Below are 21,917 nucleotides of genomic sequence, written 5' to 3'. Positions count from 1 at the left end.
TTCTCTGTGTGCCAGCCTCCAATCGGCCTGTTTCAGGGACTCCCTGAAACCTTCCTATCCATGATAGGGCCACTATGTACTCCCTTTTTCTCCCCCTACACAAAGGTCCCACTTTCCCACCTAGGTCAGGGGGTCTGTGTACCCCCCATTCCCTCTGTATACCAGAGGCCATGCCTCTCCATTCCAGGACCTCTGTATTCCCCAAATTCCCTTCTTCCTCCCATATGTCAAAGGCAGCTCTATGTGCCCCTAGTCCCCAGTATAGTAGGGTTCCCCATTCTCACCCTCATCCCAAGGCCTATCTGCTCCTGTATTCCACGCCATACCAGGTTTCCCCATTTTCTTCCTGCAAGGAGTTTTGTATGACTGCCCCACATCTCACATGCAAGCAGCTCTGTGGTGGCCTTCATTTCTACCTTTTGTTTTTTCTGATTTTGACCAAAATAAATAGGATTCTACCCACTGACGTCTAGAACATTCTCTGAAATGTCTGAATTTATTGGATGCGGGGTTTAAAATTATCACAGTACATCCAAACAGAGAAATGTTATCAAGTTGAGCCTACATCCTCATAAATTCCACCAATTAAAGAGAAAGGGCCAAATTCAGCTCTCCAAACACATGCACATGCCTTTCTCAGCATATCACAATATTAATTGTATTTTTTTTTTATCATTTTGGCAATATTCAAATACAAGAATGATAATCACATTATAAATACTTAGGACTTGTCGACATAGCAAACTGGTGTATAGATTTACACTCTGGCTTGCAGCACAGTAACCTGCTGCGTAGACAAGCCCTTACATAAAAGCAGATAGAGAGGTGGACAGAGACTGACATTAACTTCAGTGAAACTTGCTTGAAGTGTGAGAATAGCATGTGGCTCATGCTGTCAATGGAATTCCTAACGTTAAAAGTTGTTCAGCAATTAGTTCAACTTTTCCATATCATAGCAACCCAAAATTGATATATTTTACCAAACTAATTATAACAGTACATACTGGAGTGGATACTGACCCCAGTTCCAATTCATGTAGCCTGTTGTGACAGAGTCAGAATGGATGGCTACCGGAGAGTGCTGGAGGGCCAATATATCAGCCCCAGGCTCAGCAAATCCCTTTTTCCCTGGTAGCTGAGTAAGGGTTACTCCAGGTTAATTAACACACCTGGAGCCAATCAAGGCCCCGCCTAGGACTTGTTAAAAACCTCTCCTCCAGAGAAAGGGTGTGGCTGGAGTTGTGAGAGTGAGGTGAGCTATCAGTGTGTGAGAGCAGGCAAGATTCTGTCAAGAGTCAGGAGGGTTTAGGAGAAGGAGCAGAACACTTGCAGAAGAGAACCCTGCAGGTACAAAGACTGGGGGGAAAGAAAAACAATGCCCGAAGAGGACAAAGGACCTTTCCCAGGCCTGGAGGCCTAAGGAAAGAGACCCTGCCAGAAGGGAAAGATTGAACTGGACATTTGGTTGGGGCACTACCATGCCCACTGGGGCTGTCAGGCGTCAAGAGCCTTCCGTGGCAAGGAGGTCAGGAAGGACCCCTGTCCGAGCAGGGTACGGAGATTAAGTCAAGGTGCACACGGGGAAGTAACCCAGGGAGGCTGCTACTCGTAGGGTCCCTGGTTTGGGGCCTGGAATTGAGGGTAGGACGGGGTCCTTCCCACCCCGTACCGGCCATTCACTGAGTGGCAAGAGCCCCAGCGAAGAGGCAAGGGCCCGTGAGAACCAGAGACAGGACCAGGAGGCAGCAGGAAGTGGCCATCTTAGAGAGGTTGTATTACCTTCCCCCATCACTAGAGGGGGAAAGAACACTAAAGGGTGAAGCTACTGTTAGAAGGAAACGCTGGACCCACTGAGGTAGAGAAAGAGCTTGGCCACACTGTTACATGACAAGCCACGAAATAAAAATTCTTATTTCATTCCATCCTTCATTACATGATATTAGAAGTAAACTAAATCTCAAACAATAATGGTGCAAATGAAGCCACCTGAATACTTTGGTCCAGAAGGGAACCTTTCAGAAAATTGGAGAAGAAAGTTGCAGTATTTCCAAATCTTCCTGGGGGCAAGAGGCATTAAAGATAAATCCAGGAAAGTGATTTCTCCAAACATGTGTGTGTGGCAGGTCCAGAAATACTGACAATCTACAACTGATTCCAGCAGAAGCATGAAGGAGAATACAGACTACTAGAATACATCATTCAGAAATTTTAAGAATACTTTAACAATAAAAAATGTCACTTGTGCAGGACATATTTTCTATATAAGCTACCACTGGAGACCACTAATCATTAGATTAAAGGCCTACTTAATAAATTTAAGTCATGTAAATTTGAATAGTTAACAGGTGTAATAATTAGAGAATAAATTTATTGGTGAAATATTGACAGCTAAGTCAAAAAAAATTATTACTAGAAATGGATTTGACTTTGCAAAGAGCAATGGATATTTGTAGGTCTAGAAAAAACTGCCTCCCAGATGAAAGTGATAGTAGGCAGCAAAAGGTGCCAAGATACACAGACGGGATAAAAGGGTAACAAACTGCAGAGACCAGATTTGTAATAAATGAGGCAATCAAAATGTGATGCAAGGGTGTCCACAACATGTGATGCAGGGTAGGTCCACACTTATGGCAGTGTGTAGAATACAGACGCTGCATGTCAACTAGCATGGATATTAACAGCAGTGTAGACAGTGAGACACTGCTTAGGAGAGTAGAGTAGAGTGCCCTAACACCTGAAGCCTACAGTGTATATCCTATACGGCTCTCTACACACCTAAGCAGTACCTCCCACAACTACACTGCTATTTTTGGCATTGTAGCATTCTGATGCCTCCCCACTGCCAGATTATTCTCACCACAGTAAAATACTCTGGTACCAGGGAAAGACTGGCAGTGGGGAGTGTGACAGAATGCTGGGCAACAGCAGCTGAGCCAGCACTCTGGTCACTGCAACTCCCACTAGCTGATCTAGAACAGACCTGATTAAAGCCTAGTCTACACTACAGTTAGGTCAATGTAAGACAGCTTACGTTGACCTAGCTCTGTAAGGTCTTCTCTAAAATGTAGTTCCCACTGATGTAAGTCGCCCATTACATCAAATTAATAACTCCACCTCCACGAGAGGCGTAGGTCAATGTAGTGAGAGTGTCACAGTATCCGTGTAGAGATTGCATTACTTACACTGCCTGTTGGCTGTCAGCCCCATGATGAGCCCACAGCTGGAGCTCCCGTGCCCCGGGGCTGACTGCCTGAGTGTGGGGGCTCCAGCTGTGAGCCCCACACAGGGCTGACAGCTGGGGCGCCAGCTGTTAGCGCCCCACATAGTTAAGGATGCACACTAGCAACAGAAGGAGCTTAGTGTGGACGTGAAACACTGCTTTAATTACTGCGGTGGCTGTACAACCATTTAAGTCAATATAATTTTGTAGTGTAATGCCCTAAGGAGAACTGTGTCTAACTGATGGATGGGGAGAGCTAAGAGGCTAATTAACCCTTAGGCAGAAAATAGAAAAGACCCAAGAAGGAAGTGCAAGGAGAGGCAGGCTCTCTCACTCTCAGTCAGAGCCCAGGAAGAACAGCCCTTCCATCTTCCCGCTTCTTGGCCAAGGGAGCTAAAGATTCTCTTACTGTAAATACGGGGGCACATGAGTCTGTAAAGGCAGTGGAGAGAACACTGAAATAAACCATATGAGTTGCATATCAGAAGGAAGTCTCCAAGATGTTTGTAACTTGAAAAGAGACAGGAGCGGTATGCTGCACTGCCATATGAAGGCAGCAGGGAAAGCTTCTGAAAGCTTCCCATTGTTGAAACCTTTTGCTGCCATGGGGAAAGGCTGCAGAAGCCTCGCACCCCTGCTGGAGCCTTTCCCTGCATCAGTGAAATGCTCCAGCAGTGGGGAAAGACTCTGGCCAAGGGCTGTTTTATTAATGAAGATGTAATATGTGGGCTAAAGGTATTAATGTAACTCAGTCACTGTTTAACATTAAGGAGTATTAAACAAGATCTGGGGTTTGATAATCAGAAACTTTAGTCTGCTTAATACCATGGTAAATACACTATAAAGAACACTAAAGATTAGATTGAAACACATAAAAGGAAAATAATTAAAATGACGTAAAGAGGATTAGAACCAAAATCGATTGTTTATGCAAACAAAACTAATTTAAACTTATCAAAGTCCTTTTTTGGAGATAATGAATACTGATTAAAGTTTCTTATTCAGTCAAACAATGCTCGTTGGTGGGGGAACAAGGGACAGTTCTACTGTTCAGTTCTGAATTGAGAATAATAGTCCATTTCCTGCCTTAGATAAAACAGACACACACAGAATGGAGACTAGAGATAGGATAACAGAACTGATTTCAGGATCCAAAGGAAAACAGAGCAAGAGAGAGAGAGAGAGAGAGAGGAGAGGAATACAGGAGAGCAGAAAGGGGCACTGGAGGGAGGAGAAGACACAGCAGGATCTCATATGTATCAGGTTGTGGTTCTGGATGCTCAAACATCTCCAATGGAGTATCAAAGTCCGGTGTAACAGCAACAATCCCAGTGCTGCAGTCCTCTTTATTTACCAGTCATAGTTTTAACACAGTCCTTGAGAGATGAGTAAACCCTTTGTGTTTAAAGTAATTTTGTTGTCTCCTTGCATCTTTTTTAAACAGTTTTATATAAACAGATCATTGTGACAATTCATGAATCTTTGCCCATTTTTTACCAGTTGAGCTTACAATTAGGGTAAATATGTAGGCCCATTTATTACAACAGGGGAGGCAGGGAGGAACGGTCAGAGCTCCCCGCTACCAGAGCCTTTCCTTGCTGCCTGGTACCTGCCAAAGCCTTTCCTCACCACAGTGAAAGGCTCCAGCACCTGGGAGCAGACAGAGCCTTTCCACACTGCTGCCACTATGCCAGAGCCTTTCACTGCCACATATAGCTACACATGCCCTACATATCACTGCAAGTGTAGATAAGGTAGCAGTGTGAAGCATTACATGGGCATGTTAGAGTCAGTATACAAAAAGTACAGAACATAGTAACAAAAACTGTAGGTTAATGAATAACCTGAAAAGCTTTACAATGAACTGAAGTTTATTGTTTAATATTATAATGCGGTTGAATTTTCACCACGGACACACACACACAAAACCCAGAAATAAGTTTTTCTTGAAGTTCTCTACCATGGTCTCCATAAGAAAGTGTCCCTCAAAACCACAAACTAAAATACATAACCCAGATAACTTCCAGTTCAGCACAATATTTCAATCTGTTGAAAGACTGAGACTTTTCTACACACAGTTTTTGTATTGCTGTATTGGTTTAGAAACTTTTAAATTCCTGTACATTTATGGAAATAAACTATACCAGTGTAAATACCTTCATATCAATACACCTGTGCCCACATGAAGGAATAGCACCACATTAACTATATTAGTTTCTCAAATGATATATTTACAATTGTAAAAAACTATGTGTATACTAGCCCTGACTCACGTTTTGTCTGCTTTAACCTCTATATGAAGCTCCACTCTCATTATTATTGCACTGGCTCTCAATCTGCAGTAGGTATATCAGTACTAGTACACAGCTGCCCCTACAGAGTCAGGACAGTTTGTCATATCTCTGTGAGCTCTCCTCTGCCTGTTCTCTCCTACTGGAGGTGAATTAAAGATGGTAAGAGAAGGAGAAGATGAAACACTGGCTGTACTCTGTATGATAATAGACATAAATACCAAGGTTAAGCATAAGCAGAAAGCCATACACATACATACAAAATCTAAAGGCAACTGACAGAACCCAGATGGAAAAAGGATTACTTACTCCACACTAGTCATGGTCTTCAAGAGGTACTGTCCACATGTATTCCACTTCTGGGGTGCATGTGCCTGATGGACTGAGATCAGAATCTTGTGAATAGCAGTATCTGTTAGGGCCACAACAGAGTCACATAGCCAAGCACATAAAGGGCAGGGCAGTCACAACTGTTCTCCATTTCTTTCACTAAAACAGAATCCAGATTGTCAAGAACTCCAAAGTAGTGGGGAAGGAGAGTGGAACATGGAATCCATGTGGATACCACATCTCAAAGAACCACAGTTACCATAGGATAAGTACCATTTTTTGTTCTTTGAGTGATTGCACACATACATCTCTCTTCTGATGACTCACACGCAATAAACTCCTTTCCTGGAGGTGAATATTTTGAGTTTACTGAAATAATGACTGCAGGACAGCTCTGCTGAAGTAGGTACTGGATCTGGATCCCTCTACCAAAGAATGGTGCTGAATGAAGCTGTAAACTGAATTCCAGGTAGCAGCTTTGAAAATCTCTGAAACTGGGACACATCACTGTGAAGAAGCGGAGATCCCTGAGATCTGATGGAACTGGTCCTAACCTGCCCAAGAAGGGTCTAAGTGGGTCACTGCCTAGCATGTCTGAATGTAATTTGAAACCCATTTAGACAATCTTTGAGTGAAGATCACAAACACTGGAAACAATTTAGGAGAATTACTAAAAGGCTCTGTTCTGTCCAGATAGTAAGGCTATGTTTATACAGCCCCACAGTTCAGACTACAGAGGTGTGAACTACAGTGTGCACTAGCATGCTGTACTGGAACAGTGAGTGGACACTGCAGGCACAAACGAAAACTCTTTAAACAGGACTATGTTAACACAAATTATGTAACCTTTTAGTTACCAAATGCACAGTGGTGTAGACAAGTGCTAAGACAGAGATCTGACAACATAGAGGGGGTGTGAAGTTTAGCTTCTCCCCAAATGGTGTGATTAAGATTAAAATCAGAAACCACTTTAAGTAAAAACCTTGGGTAAGGTTCTAAAGTCATTTTGTTCTTTATTCTTATGGAATACTATGGAATACACAGTAATGATGTTTCTTTAAGACATGTGTCCCTATGGGTGCTCCACTGTAGGTGTCTGTGTCCCTGCGCTGCTAATTGGAGAACTTCAGAAGCAATATCTCTTGGGCCCGCACAGGCACTGTCTCTCCTCATGCTTCACCAAGTGGCTAGGCAGTGTGCATGGGCTAACCGTCCTCTAACACAGTCATAATCAAGAACTCTGAAGTAGAGTGGAGGAGGGTGGGCTGTGAAAGTGCCAACAGCGGAACATACCTCAAAGAACCATCGTTCCTCCGCAAGGTGAGTAACTTCTTATTCGAGTAGTGTCCCTATAGGTTCTCCACTGTAGGTGACTTCCAACCAATATCCCTATTGGAGGGCTGGGACTTCAGAGTTGGGTGAGTTACAATGACAGTACTGTGGAGCCAACGATGGCATCAGAGGCAGAATCCCTCGTGATCACATAATGCTCTGAGGAAGTGTGGACTCACACCCATTTAACCACTCTGCAGATCTCTGAGATATGGATATCTTTGAAGAAAGTGACAGCTGTGGAAATAGATCTTGTGGAATGTGTACAGAGCAAGTCTGGAAGGGTCACAAATTTGGTAGCACTGTCTGAAGCAATTTGAGACCCACTTAGAGAGTCTTTGGGCTGATATTGCTGAGCCCTTGGAACTTTCCGCCCCAGAGAGGAAAAGTCTAGGGAACTTTTTGAAGGCCTTTATCCTATTGCGGTAGAATGCTAGGTTTCTCCTAACATTTGAGATATGTAGTATAGCCTCCCTATTGTCTTGGTGAGGCTTGGGGTAAAAGACTGGAAGGTGGATTGACTGATTCATATGAAAGGGGGATATTATCTGAGGGAGGAATTCTGGATGCGGCCTGAGTGTAACCTTGTTGGAAAGAACACGATGTAGGGGGGATGCTCCATCAGAAATGCTATCTCCCCTATTCTTCTAGCCGAGGTAATTGCTATAAAAAAGGCCATTTTCATTGATAGGTACATTAGTGAACAGGCTGCCATAGGTTCAAAGGTGGGCCTAATCCTCCCTTTCAGTACAAGGTTTAGATCCCATGAAGAGGGTAGGGAGTTCGGATTGAGAGAAGAGGTTCATTATACCCTTAAGGCACACCTTTTAGTGGTTGGGTGTGATAATACCGAATACCCCTGTATGGATTGGTGAAAAGCTGTAATAGCTACTTGATGGACCTTGAGAGAGCTTAGGAATAACTCTGATTTTTTAAGGGTCACAGCACACTCTGGAATATATGGAAGAGTTGCTGAAGTTGGAGAGATTTGTTGGAACATGCACCAAATCTGAAATCTGGACCATTTCTGCAGGTAAGTACTTTGTGTGGAGAACTTGCTACTGTGTAGTAGAACCCCTTGTACTTCCTTTGAACACAAACTTTCTAGGTGTTGGAACCACACAGGAGCCATGCTTTGATATGGAGACTCCCCAGATTGGGATGTAGGGTATAATGCCCTTTGTCCTGAGAGAAGAGTAGCAGAATGGTCGGAAAGGAGATCAGTGGGCATGACCCGGGGTGCATCAGATAAGGGTACCAGATTGGTCTTGACCAAGTAGGATCAATCAGGATAACATGAGCTCCGTCTCTTTCTATTTTTAGCAGGACCATCAGTAGTAGAGGAAAGGAGGGAAAGGCATAAAGGTCTTTATCCCAGGGGAGAAAGAAAGCATCCCCCAGAGAGTGCTGTCCTATTCCTGCACTAGAACAGTAGCCTGAACACTTCCCGTGCTGGTAAGTGGCAAACAGGTCTGTGGACGATGTTCCCCGTCATGTGAACAAGTCATAGAGTACTGATGGGTGCATCTTCCACTCGTAATCAGAGGATGACCTGCCTCCTCACCCCCCAACGGTTGATGTAATACATGCAGGCTTTATTGTCTGTTACAATCTTCGTATATGATCCGGCTATCGGGGGGAGGGGAGGAGTGGGTGCAGGCATTCCTGATCGCTCTCAGTTCGGGAAGATTCATGTGTACAGATAGCTCAGCAGGTGACAATTTGCCTTGTGTAGTGAGGCACCCTATGAGTGGTGCATCAGTGGTAAGGAGCGAGGATGGTGACTTCTACGAGAAAGGGATCTCTTTGCATACATTGGCTGGGTTCTTCCACCAGTCTGAATTTTTGATCCTGGAAGGTAGTGACAGGAGTTTGTCCAGAGTGTCTCTGTTCAATTTATAAACCAAATGGAACCATGGTTGGAAGCACCACATGTGGAGTCTGGCATGCAGTATCACAGCCGTGCCTGCCACCATATGCCCCAACAGTTGGAGGCAGAGTCTGGCAAGTACTTGAGGATGGCATTCAGCCGTCTATGAGTGAGACCAGGGACAGGAACCCGTGCTGGGGTTTACCAAACTGGGCTTTGGCCTGTCAAGTGTCCAGGTCACCCCCTATGAATTTCAGGTATCTCTCTGGCATGAGGGTCGACTTCAGGGTATTAATCTGAAATCCCAGTTCTGTAAACAAGTGTATCGTGGTGCTGGTGGCTTAATGAGCCTCCTGGAGCAACTGGGCTCTGAGGAGACAATCATCCAGGTAAGGGTAGATCTTTATCCCTTGACAGCTTAGATGGGCATCTACCACTGAGGGAACTTTGGAATATACTCTCTGGGTTAATGAGAATCTGAAAGAAAGGATTCTGTATTGGTAATGGACATGTCCCAGAGTCAATCTGAAAAATCGTCTGTGAGCCGGTAGTACGGAAATATGGAAGTAGGCATCCTGTAGGTCGAGGGCAGAAAACCAGTCTCGCTGTTCCAGTGATGGAATGATCGTCGATAAAGCGACTATCTTGAACTCTTAAGCTTTGACAAACTTATTGAGAGCTCTGAGGTTCACTATGGGTCTCAAACCTCCCTTCCTTTTTGGTATTAGGAAGTAACAACCACTTGCCTCATAGGTATTGAGGAATGGTTCTACAGCTCCTAGCTAGAGGAGTCAATATATCTCCTGTCACAGTAGATTCTGGTGAGAATGGTCCCTGAAGAGTGATGGGGAACGATGTTGTGGAAGGGGGTAGGCAGGTGAAGTGGATGGAGCATCTGGATTCGACGATCTCTAGGACCCATTTGTCTGATGTTATGCATTCCCAGACACTGCGGAACATTGCCAAACGATGGCCAAATGGGTGAATGGTCATAGACAGTAGTGGGGAGTTGTCTTGCAGCAGCTCGACCTGCCCATCAACCATGATGCTTAGGGGCAGGAGGCTTGATACAAGACCCTGGACCGGATGGCTTATGTTTCAAGAATTTTCCCTTTTTTCTTTATGGCTCAAAAAGGTACTGCTATGGGAATTGAGACGAACAAGGTCTGTGTTGGGATTGGGGGCTAAAATGTCTCTTTTGCCCCGATGTGTAGATTCCCAGCAACCTGAGGGTGGACCTGGAACCCTTCAAGGTGTGGAGGGAGATGTTGGTCTTTTCAGCAAAGGGCTCCACGCTCTCAAAGGGGAGGTCTTCCACTGTAGTCTGCACCTCCTTCGGGAATCCCAACAGTTGGAGCTATGACATTTGCCTCATCACCACAGCCATGGAGATGGATCTGGCTGCTGCATCAGCAGCATTGAGGGCCAACTGCAGTGATGTTTTTGCCACCAAATATCCATCCTGAATGATGGCCTTGTAGGATTCCAAGGACACTCTGGCAGCTTATCAATAAAGTCATACAGTCTATTGTAATTTGTGTAATCGTATTTTGCCATGAGCACCTGGTAATCAGCAATACAAAATTGTAAGGTGGCCGAGGAAATGCCTTCCTGCCAGAGGCTGAAGCACTTCCAGTCCCCGACGTAGGGAGTTGCCCTAAAATGATATTGTTGGCAATAAGAATTTATGGCATCCACCCAGATGGAACTGGGTGGTGGGTGGGAGAAAAAGAACTCTGATTATTTTGTGGGACATAATATTTTTTGTCCATACACTTGCACATCAGGGCTACCAATACTGGGGTTTGCCACACCATTTTAGCAGGGCTTAAGATGGCTTTATTGATTGGCAGGGTGATTTTCAAGGAGGACATTAATGAGCTGGTGGTGTGTCTTTGACCTCCTCCAGTGGTATGTATCCACTACTCTTTTTGCCAGCTCCTGGAACAGACGAAAGTCATCTGCCATGGACAATGGTGAAGACATGACCACTTCACCTGGGAAAGAGGAAGATATGGCTTTAGGTACTACCTTCCTCCTCTGAGTCTCCCTCTTGCTCCTCCGATTCTCGAGGCTCTGAGGCCCTTGATGCTGTGGTTAAGGAAGCATGCTTGAAAGGTTGACAAGCAATGCTTGAAGCGCATGAGGCAGGCTATCTGTGTGCTGCTCAAAGGTCCCTGAATAGCCACTGTGGTGTCATCCATGGGTGGCTGTAAGAAGATGGCAGTGGTGCTATCTGTGAGTACTTTCCCAGACCCTGTCAACAGTAGGTCCCATATGGAGCATGGGAGGAGTACTGTGAAGCGTCTTCAGGCTCACTATCCGATCCCTCACTTGACAGTGAAGAGGCATGGCATGATTGCAGGGATATGCCCTGTGCTCGGCAAAGGTTTGGTGCCATGACATCAGTACCAAGGGGTCACCGGCATAGTGGAACTGTCCCAGTGTCGTGGTGGTGCCAGAGGAGATGGAGCCCTGATCATTACCGGTCTCTTGAGTGCTGGGTGGGCTATTGTTGCTGGCAGTACTTATGCTGACTTGTATACCAGAAGTGCCTTCCTAGGATGTTTGCCCTTACCTCTTGCTACCAAAAATTCTGTATCCATGCCCAATGGGTTCACATACTGGATACTGATGGTCGTGGTGGTATAGGTGCTGGAGTGTGGTCTCAGTGCTGGCTGTGCCAAGGAAACCAAGCAAGATGACAATGGCTTTTAGTTATTCCTAGGCTCACTATGGGCACTTCCACACTCTTTTTTGACTTGTGAAAGGAGTCCCTGGTCCATTTCTTTGGCCCACTATCCTTCAAAGTCAAAGGTTAAGGAGAAGAATCACGCCTGCTGGAAGATTGGGTTTGGAGAGCTGCCTCCATGAAGATGAAGCTTTGGTGAAGCTCCATCCTTGCAGGATCTCGGCCAGAGTTGTTGGCAGAGGGGACACTTTTGCTGGATGTGGCCCTCACCGAGGCAGCGTATGTACTGGGAGTGCTTGTCCATGACCAGGATTCCCTCACTGCAAGAGCAGCATTTCTTGAAACCCGGAGAGCTGGGCATACATACCACCAGAGTTGACAAAACAACGAAGTCCTTTCTTCTTTTTTCTGCCCTCCCGGCAACAGCCACATCAACAGTAAAACGAAAAAAAGAAACAAAAGACACTTCAAAGAAAGCTTAAAATTAGCAACTGTAAAAGAGTTAATGATCTACAAATGGACAGCTAAAGCTCCATCTCTAATTCAGGGTGTCTGAAAAGGAACTGAGGATGGTTAGCCTGTGTGCGCTGGCTAGCCTCGTGGTGCAACATGAGGAGAAACAGCACATATGCAGGCCCAACTGCTACTCCTACCGAAGTCCTCCAATCAGCAGTGTAGGGACAGACAACTGTACAGTAGAGCACCCATAAGGACACTATTCGAAGAACCAAAAGTGTCCCTGTGATCTTTCTCCCTGTGGGAACAGTATCTGAAACCTCTCTCCCAGGAGCCTGTTTCATAGGATTCTGGAGACTGATGTAGGTAACTCTCAGACAGTATCTCCCAGATCATCCAAATCCAAAGAAGAGAAGTAATATGCTTCTTCCATTGGTAGAGCAGATGTCTCCGGTGTTCAGGAGGGGCCGGGAAGGTCAAAAATCATTAGTGGTGCAGAGGAAACTACTGAAACAAAAATCTTCTTTACAGAAGAGAGCAACAGAGACTCAGGTTGACCAGATACCACTAAGCCTCCCAGTACAGTCAATTGAATATGTACCATGGAGAATCAGGTGGTAGTTTCCAGTTCTGAAAATGTAGTCAGTAGTGGAGAAAATTAAGTGGTCATAGCTAGTCTCAAAGCTTTTGGTACCACAGAATATGTCTCGTCTGACTGCAATCCGTCAGTACCAAGAGTTTCAGAATGCTCATGCATTGGGCCTTTAGTGCCAAAGTCTCCAGTGTCGTTTGCTTTGATCCTCAGGTTGTCAGTACCAGACACGTCAACAGCAATCAGAGACTGAGTAGGGGGTCTAACAGTGACCACTTGGTGCTGATGCATCAGCATAATCCATTCCGCGCATCCCATGCTGGATCTCCTTGGGGCCAGACCAGGAGACATATGTTTCTGATAGCCAAGGGAGAAGTGCTCCTTATGACCTCATTCTTCAGAAGACTGGGCAGATCATGTCAGAGAGGCTCTGGCCAACTCCATGGCAGAAGAGTGGGATTTCCTTGACACCAATTGGGCTACAGAACCCAAAGTGAACTGCTGGTTTACAAGGGTGCTCTCAGAGGCTGTTGAGTCGGTCGAGCAATTTTCTTGTCAACAAGGGCTGACAACTCCCCATAAAGCTCTCAAGGAGGAAGAGCTTCAAGCAAGACTCCTTGGACTTTTGGGTCCTTTTTGAAAAGGAGCAGCCTATAGAGCACCTCCCATGATATATGTTCTTCTCCTAGACAGAAAACACAATCAGAATGTCCATCATTGATAGTGACAGCCCCCTTGAGAAGAGAGAGAGGTTTTCAATCCAGGAGACTTGGACTCCTGTATATCCATGAGGGTCTGGTGCCGAGAAACAGTACACAGATTCCAAGACATTGTCTATCACTAATAATCATATATTTAAACACACACACACACACACACACACACACACACACACACACACACACACACCATTTTCTTTTTTCCAATGAGTTTAAAAAAAAAAACAAACCCAAACCTAACTTACAAAATCTAACCAAAAAGGATTTAATCACAGTGTACCGAGACACACACTTTCAAGTTTTCCGTCTTGCTACTACATGCAGTCAGATGGAAATAGAGAGCAGTTGCAGCCACTCCACCTTTTATGATTTGGCTGTGTTGCCAGAGGGCATAAAGGGCACATGGCTATTCAAAAGATTCAGATTTTATGCACATAGGGCACATGCATACCAGACATGGAATACATGTGGACAATCACTCAAGAAAAGCTATTGTTTCTGTCCATGTGCATCAAATGAAGTTACTAGAATTCCGATCCAAGTGGTGTTCTCCAAGCAGGAGCTACTATTTCTACTAAGCTGATATCACTAGTCTAGCAACAGCCTCACTAGTATGGCTAACTCCCCTTGTTCAAACTGCAGGCTTCACTACACAGGCAAGTGGGAACCTCTACTACAGTGGTTGTCATTTATGGAATCTGGCAACTTGTCAGGCTAGTTCTCCAAACCAGAAAACTGTCATCTGAAGCCTGAGAGCTAGGAAATGACAGTCAATCTTTAGTTCACTAGCGTGTCTAATTCTATATACCTCCATCCTTTAACATAACAGCTTTCTCTACCTTTCAGAACAAACAATTTTTGTTGCCTCCCTAATTTACACCGAGGCACAGAGGAACTGCTTGGACTACTGCTGGCCATGTACCCCAGGGAGACAGAGGAAACCTGCAAAATAGAGGTACACCACAACAGGATGGTAGAAAGTAGCCCAGGTACATCAGACAGTACTCCGGTTGTATGGCCAGAATATTGATTAATGTGTTTTGGTGGGATCCCCGCTGACCCAGTGATGAAACCATCCACCACTGTTAGGTCTCTGGGTTGGGACCCAGTGGAGTAGGGTGGGCCAGGGTCCCCCTACTCCTCATGGCTGTCCCACACCTGGGATAGCTGCCTACCCACCTTAGGCCAGAAGTCCTGCATTTGTCCGCTGTCTGCCTGAGCCAGGAGGCCAAGCGAAAGATGGCTCATGGCTCTGCCTTGCCTGAGGACCAGAACCCCTTTGACTGCTCTATGCAGATAATCCAAAATGGCTCGAATAGATAATTTAGCAGGTGAAAGATTCCGCTCAGATGCCCAGAAGGTGAAATGCTTCCACTTTGCTAAGTATGATGCTCTGGTGTAGGGTTTCCTGCTTCCTAGAAGGATTTGTTGGACTTGAGTAAAGCAGGCCTGTTCTTCCAGACTTAGCCATGGAGCATTCATGTCAGCAGGTGCAGGGATCCTAGGCTTGGATGTAGCAGTCGACTGTAGTCTTGTGAAATCAGATCCGGCTGGGTTGGGAAAGTCCAAAAGAGGGAGGAGGGGCACCGATAAATCTAGAAGCATCCCGAACTACTGTTGGCATGGCCATGCCAGAGCTATCAGGATGACTTGCACTCTGTCCCTCTTGACCTTTATGAAGACCTTGTGCATGAGAGGAATTGATGGGAAGGCATACATCAGGTCGCCCGACCATGGTAGAAGAAAGACATCAGAAAGTGAGTTGTTGTCGAGCCCTTGCAGGGAACGGAAGCAATGACATTTCCTGTTCAGTCTGCTAGCGAAGAAGTCCACCTAGGGAATTCCCCACCTCTGGAAGATGGCCTTGCAAACTCCAGGCGCAAGGACCACTTGGGAGGAGAGGAAAACGACCTGCCAAAGTGATCTGCCAATGCGTTCCTGACCTGAGGAGATGTACAGCCTCTAGGTGGATAGAATGACCCATGCAGAAGTCCCAAAAACAAAGGGCCTATTGGCAAAGGGTTGGGAACCGCGTTTCCCCTTGCTTGTTGATGTAATACATTGATGCCGTGTTGTCCATCAATATTTGCATTACCTTGCTCGATAGCTAGGGAAGGAACACCTTACAGGCCAGACGGATTACCCTGAGCTCCCTGACATTTACGTGTAATGCCAGTTCCTCCTTGGACCATAGGTCTTGGGTTCTGAGGGTGCCAAGGTGGGCCTCCCACCCTAGATCTGAAGCATCTGACACCAGCGACAGCATCAGCCGTGGGGCCACAAAAGAGACCCCCTTTGACACGTGATGCGGTTTCAACCACCGTGCTAGGGAGGTAAGTATTGGTGGAGGGATCGTGAGGACCACGTTTAGATGGTGTCTGGCTGGGGAATAAACTGTCACCAACTACATCTGCAGAGATTTGAGGTATAACCTCACGTGCTGGACCACATAGGTGCATGCCACCATTTGCCCTAACAACCTGAGGCATACTTTCGTTGTGGTGATAGGATGAGTTGATATGTGGGCTATAAGCTCTGATATGGCCAAGAACCTGGCCTCAGGTAGGAGTGCCCTAGCTTGGATGGAGTTGAAGACCACCCCAATGAACACTACCCAATGTATTAGTACCATTGTTAATTTTTGTTCATTTATTAGCAGGCCCAGTGCTTGGCAGGTGGCATGCACAATGACAATGCTATGTTGGACTTGAGCCTTTGAGTGGCCTTTGATGAGCCAGTTGTCAAGATAGGGAGGACCTGTATACCCAGCTATCTGAGGTAGGACACGACTACCACCATGAATTTTATGAACACACGTGGCACTGTTGGTAGGCCAAAGAGAAGTACCATGAACTGGAAGTGCTGCTTTCAAACTACAAATCATAGAAATCTTCTGTGGCCCTGAAAGATAGAAATATGGAAGTATGCATCCTTTAAGTCAAGGGCAGTGTACCAGTTGCCAGGATCCAGGGAGGGAATGATGAAGACCAGAGAGAGCATTCGGAACTTCAACTTCTTGAGGTACTTGTTGAGGCCACACAGGTCCAGGATAGGCCGTAAGCCCCCTCTGGCCTTTGGGATCAGAAAGTAAAGGAAATAGAACCCTCTCCCTCTCCACTCTCAGGGAACTTCCTCTATGGTGCCCACTCGTAGGAGGGCTTGTGAGAAGGATCCCTGAAAAAGGATGGGCTCCGGAGGACGGGAAGGTGGAAGTGAAATGAACTGAAGAGTGTACCCGACTGCTACTGTATTTAGCACCTATTACTCCGATGTTATAGCAATCCAGGCTGGGAGGAAGGGTGCAAGGTGGTGTGAAAATAAAAGGGAGGCTGGATCCTGGGTAAGGACTGATAGGTCGTCCATAGGTGCACCTTCAAATCGCCTGTCTACTACCAGAGAGGAAGTAGCTCGAACCCGACTGGGAGGCGGTAGTAGGAAGTTGGCCCTGGCATCTTTTATAACTGCTATTTTTCTTTTTGTGGGGTTCGCTTCTGGACTGGCCCCCAAATTTCTTTGGCTATTGGGGCCTGAAGTGCTTCCTGATGGTTGATGGGGTGTAGAGACCGAAAGAGCAGAAAGTGGCTTTGGAGTCCTTTAAACCATGCAATCTTGTGTCTATTTGGTCTGCAAACACGGCTGCACCATCAAATGGGAGGTTCTGAATGGACTGTTGGACCTTCGAGGACAGACCAGATGACTGGAGCCATGAGGCTCGTCTCATTGATACTGCTGACACCACTGTCCTGGCTGCCGAATCAGCTGCGTCAGAGGCTGCTCAGAGGGAGACTCTGGCTACTGTCTTCCCCTCCCCTCCAGTATAGCCTCAAATTCTTGTCTGGAGTCCTGAGGTAGGGAGTCCGTGAACTTAGCCACGAAGTGCCAGATGTTAAAACCATATCTTCCCAGGTCTTGCTGGTTCAATATGCACATCTGCAGGCTCATGATTGACTAAACCTTTCTTCCGAAAAGGTCTAGTCTAATTCTTTTATCTTTATTCTTTGGGGTCAAACTCACCTGCCCCTGCTTTTCCCTTTCATTGGCCACTGTTACTACTAATGATCCCGGAGAGGGGTGGGTGTACAGATATTCAAAACCCTTGCAGGTACATAGTATTTCCTCTCAGCCTGCTTAGATATAGGGGGTCAGAGAGACACAGGGCCTTAGCTAGCTTCATCCCTCATGGGCCGAGAGGGCCACCTTGGATGGAGCCACTGCTGCCAGGATATCAAAAAGGTCATCAGCACGTTCCTTCAGTTCCTCCACTTGTAGGCCCAGCTTTGAGGCTACGTGCTTGAGCAGCTCTTGGTGAGCCATAAAGTCATAATACAGAACAGTGGCAGAAGGCTCTGCTACAGTCTCATGCAGTAAAGAGGACTATGATACTAGCAAGGGTGGAGGGGTGAGCTCATCCTCCCTATCCGGGATGGCCCCCTCTGAGGCTACAGTGGAGGCCTCAGCCTCTTGGTGTGACTCAACCTACAAGCTGGGTGCTGAGCGAGTTACCGTCAATGATAGTCTCTCCGAAGCCCCAGAGAATGATGGTACATGTGACCCCAGAGCAGGGGAAAAACCCCGTGAGTTCCAAAACTGCCATAGTAAGGGCCACTGCCCTTGCAGCCAAGATCCCCGGGGCCCCAGGGGGAAGCCCGTAGATGTCAAGGTAGATGTGTGTTGCCTGGGCAGGGTCACCCCCTCCCTTTCCGAGTCCAAGGAGCTGCCCTTCAGCTGCCGATGCCGCTTGCACTTCACCACTGTATCAGGAAGGGCGGCATCCCAGTACTAGAGAGAAGTGCCAGGAACCTGGATGCCGTGTGTCCAGCAACCTGCTTTTGGATTTCTGCAATGGTTCGATGGGGACCAGTTCGGGGATTCCAGAGATCCGTGGTGGATTCTTTGGTGTGTTCAGATGTTCTATAGGTTCATGTTGTACATGATGCAGATGACTGACCAAGTTTGCTACTGCAGAGACTGTGAGCAATGGTGGGTGTAAACGGCGATGGAAGCTATAAATGGGATAACACAGCTCTGTCGGGTGGAGGCATGAATTGAACTGTTGTAGGCAAACAGCCTATGGCAACAGGAAAACCCAGTTACCTTGGTCATAATTAAGGCAGCACCAGAGGTATTGTGCTAAGATCTGGTTTACCAATTCAGTCTGTCCATTGGTCTGTGTGCAGTATGCTGATGATGTAAGGAGTTCTACACCCAAGAGTTTAAAAAACTCATGCAAAAAACAAGACAAATTGTGGGCCTCAATCCAACACAATGTCGGTCAGCAGTCCATGGAGCCTCTAGAAAGAGGTGGACTTTTTCCAGGGCAGTAAGGACCCTACAAGAATGGACAAAGAATGCCATCTTAGTTAAGAGGTCAGCTGTGACTAGGACAACTGTACAACTAGGGAATCTGGGTAATTTTACAATGAAATTGAAGACACAGTGGACCAGGGCTGAGATGGAGTGGGCAACACCTGGAGGAGACAGAGTGACTTTCAGCAAGGGTTCTTGGTCCATGAACACAAGTCGCAGGAATTAATTAATTTAATCACATATGAGTGCACATCCCTGCCCACCAGAAGTTATATTTTTTGTTTTAGTCCAACAAAAGCAACCGGCAAGTCATAACATAACTTCAGAACTTTGAGCCGAGGCGAGCCATTTGGGATATAAATGCTTTTCCTGTTGTAGAGGATTCCATTCTATAGCTGGGAACATGAAGTAGGCTGGGCATCTGCACTACAAAACATCTGGTGAATCTGGATGGCAAACAGATTATGAAGCAGCAGCTACTGAATGATGGACATTAGGTTCCTGTCCACCGTACAACTGACAAAATTAGACAGTTTAAAAACTGTTGAAAATGGTTCCATGCATGAGTCAACGTATTCATCCTTGTGGGAGAGAGCATCCACCCTTCCATTTCTTGCACCTGGGCAGTACGTCACAATGAACTCAAATCAAGAAAAGAAAAAGTGACCAAACGATCTGGTGCTGATTCAGGTTTCTGGCAATGCAAAAATATTTTAAGTTCTTGTGCTTGTGAAAATTTGAATTGGGAACCAGGCTCCTTCTAAAAGGTGCTGCCACTCATTGAAAGATATTTTAATCTCCAGCAGCAACTTATCCTATATGTCACAGTTTCTCTCTGTCAGGATTAATTTTCAGGAATAAAAGGTGCCTAGGTTCAGTTGGTTATGGGAACCAGTTTGTTTAGATGCCAGATCCTATATGGTGAAGTTCAATGCATCGGTCCCCATGGTGAAGGTCTTGATGGGACCTGGATGGACACGCATGGGCACCATGGTGAGTGTCTTCTTCAGTTGATCAAAGACCAACTGTACCTCAGGCAACCATATGAAATGGAACCCTTTCCAAAGGAATTCTGTCATAGAGACTTCCAGGTGAGAAATCCCCTTGATGAAATGCCGGTAAATGTTGGCAAAACTAAGCAACTGTAGGCCTCACATGTCTCTTGGTGTCGACCGCTCAAAGGTGGCAGATATCTTGCACAGATCCAGTTATGTTACAAGAGAACTTAAGATAACTACAGCCATTTTGAGTATATTCAGCCACGATCAACTGAAGGCAGAACACCACATATATAGAAATCATTTAGGCTCTCATGACAAGGCCAAATAGCTGCAGTTTGTTAAGAAGAAGAGAAGGAAGTGTAAATAACTGACCCTGGATCTGGGTGATCATGACCATAAGTTTTAATGTTGTTATGACTAGGAAAGGCTTTGCTGATAAGTAGGATTTTGCTGATGCTAGGTGGGCTTATTAATAGCTCACCAGAGGTTACTATGAGTTATGTGCTTTGTTAACTTACCTATAAAAAGATTAGCCAGAGGGTGAAATTTGGAGCATCTAGAGGAAGCTTTTCTTCAAGCAGAGATTTGTATCTTCTCCCTGACAGCTGGAGAGACAGCTGGCCACCATAAGCCTGGCTGTTGATCATTCGAAACCATTTCACACTTTGGGTAACTATCTGGGTGCTCTAAAACTTGCCATGGTACGTGTGTTTATGCTTGAGACTCAATAAAGAAGGAGCTTTGGGTGAAAGCACTCTTGTGTATACCAATTATTTATCAGACGGACCAGCTGTGTCCCTATTGATTTATTTCCTGACAACACCCGGAAAACAAAGATTAGTTACCACAGTTTTAGGTTCTGAAAACCCTGGGTAACAGTTAATCCTTGGAGTGATACACTGTACCTGTACTGCTATCAAATTCACATTTCTCCAATTTAACATAGAGATGATTCTGGTGAAGCCCTTCCAGAATTTGCCTTGTGTTGGTCATGAAGGTCTTGACGGTTGGAAAAAACAAGAATGTTGTCAAGGTACATAATGTCAAACAACATGTCTCTGAAGAGGTCACTGATAAAATGTGGGAACGTTGTATAGATGTTGCACAATCTGAGGGCCTTACTAAGTATTCAAAGTGCCTGTATCAGGTACAAAAGATAATCTTATACCCAACCTCTTCCCAGATATAAAGCCCATAGAGGTCCAGCTTGGTGAAGATTTTGAATAGTGCAGTTTCTCAAAGTGCAGTTTGTTAATAAGTGGTAAGAGATATCAGTTCTGAATAGTAACCTTATTCAAAGCCCAATAGTTCATGTAAGGGCACAGAGAGCCATCCTTTCTGGTCATGACAAAAACTGGCTACAACCAGGGAAGTGTATTGACGGATGAACCCCTTTTCAAATTCTCTTTTAGATCCTCTCAGTGTCTCCACAAATCCAGCTCAAAAAGAAAGTAAATACATTCAAAAGGGACTTCAGCCCTTGGCTGGAGGTCGATGGGACAGCCCTAGCAACGACAAACCAGGAGGGTATCAGCTTTCCTCCCTTCTCTGCAGCATTCCAATAAGCAACTGCCAATCTTCATGCATAGGTCAATATATGTGTCGAGACCAGTCATGGGCTCTATCCCTGCCAGCTCAACCTTGATTTCACTGAGACCGAGACCGAAGTGACAAAACTAAGCAGCCTCATTCCATTCTGTGCCTGCCACCAGGCATTGAAAATCTGCAGCATGATTAGCAGCCAGCCAGTGTCCTCAGGACTTCTAGTGCAGCTTCTGCCATGTATGTACAATCCAGGTAGTCAAAGATCACTGATATGGCTTGGTCAAACTCCTCAAAGTGATTCAAGAGAGGACTAGCTTTCTCAAGCAGTGGAGAGGCCCAGGCCAATGCTTCCCCAATTAGCAGACTGACAATGAGTCCCATCCGGGTTCGGTCACTGGGAGACAACTGCAGGCACAGCAGAAACAGGAGGCAGCACAGGTTTAAGAATCAGTGGAATTTTCCAACGAATTTGTCAGATACTGGGATCTTTGGTTCTTGATGGGCCTAAGTCACTGATGTCATGGCTTGGACCTGCAAGGCCAGCACCATATTCTGGGCATGC

General features: G+C 45.8%; 1 protein-coding gene and 1 long non-coding RNA gene across 2 annotated transcripts in view; one reads left to right on the top strand and one right to left on the bottom strand.

Moving 5' to 3' along the window:
- Positions 1-21,917, bottom strand: part of UGGT2 (UDP-glucose glycoprotein glucosyltransferase 2) — a 347,356-nt gene that overhangs the window by 281,559 nt on the left and 43,880 nt on the right. The window lies entirely within an intron of this gene.
- On the top strand, positions 6,086-10,566 carry LOC137145890 (uncharacterized). The gene is made up of 3 exons (XR_010917783.1): positions 6,086-7,161; positions 8,111-8,206; positions 10,258-10,566. It is a non-coding gene; the product is annotated as an uncharacterized lncRNA (long non-coding RNA).

The sequence above is a fragment of the Emydura macquarii genome, unplaced genomic scaffold (assembly GCF_026122565.2).
Source record: "Emydura macquarii macquarii isolate MOO-44397 ecotype Brisbane River unplaced genomic scaffold, CSIRO-AGI_Emac_v2 contig_3671, whole genome shotgun sequence".
NCBI classification, from domain to species: Eukaryota; Metazoa; Chordata; order Testudines; family Chelidae; genus Emydura; species Emydura macquarii.
The sequence above is the reverse complement of the archived record's forward strand: the minus strand, read 5'-3'. Positions and strand labels throughout refer to the sequence as shown.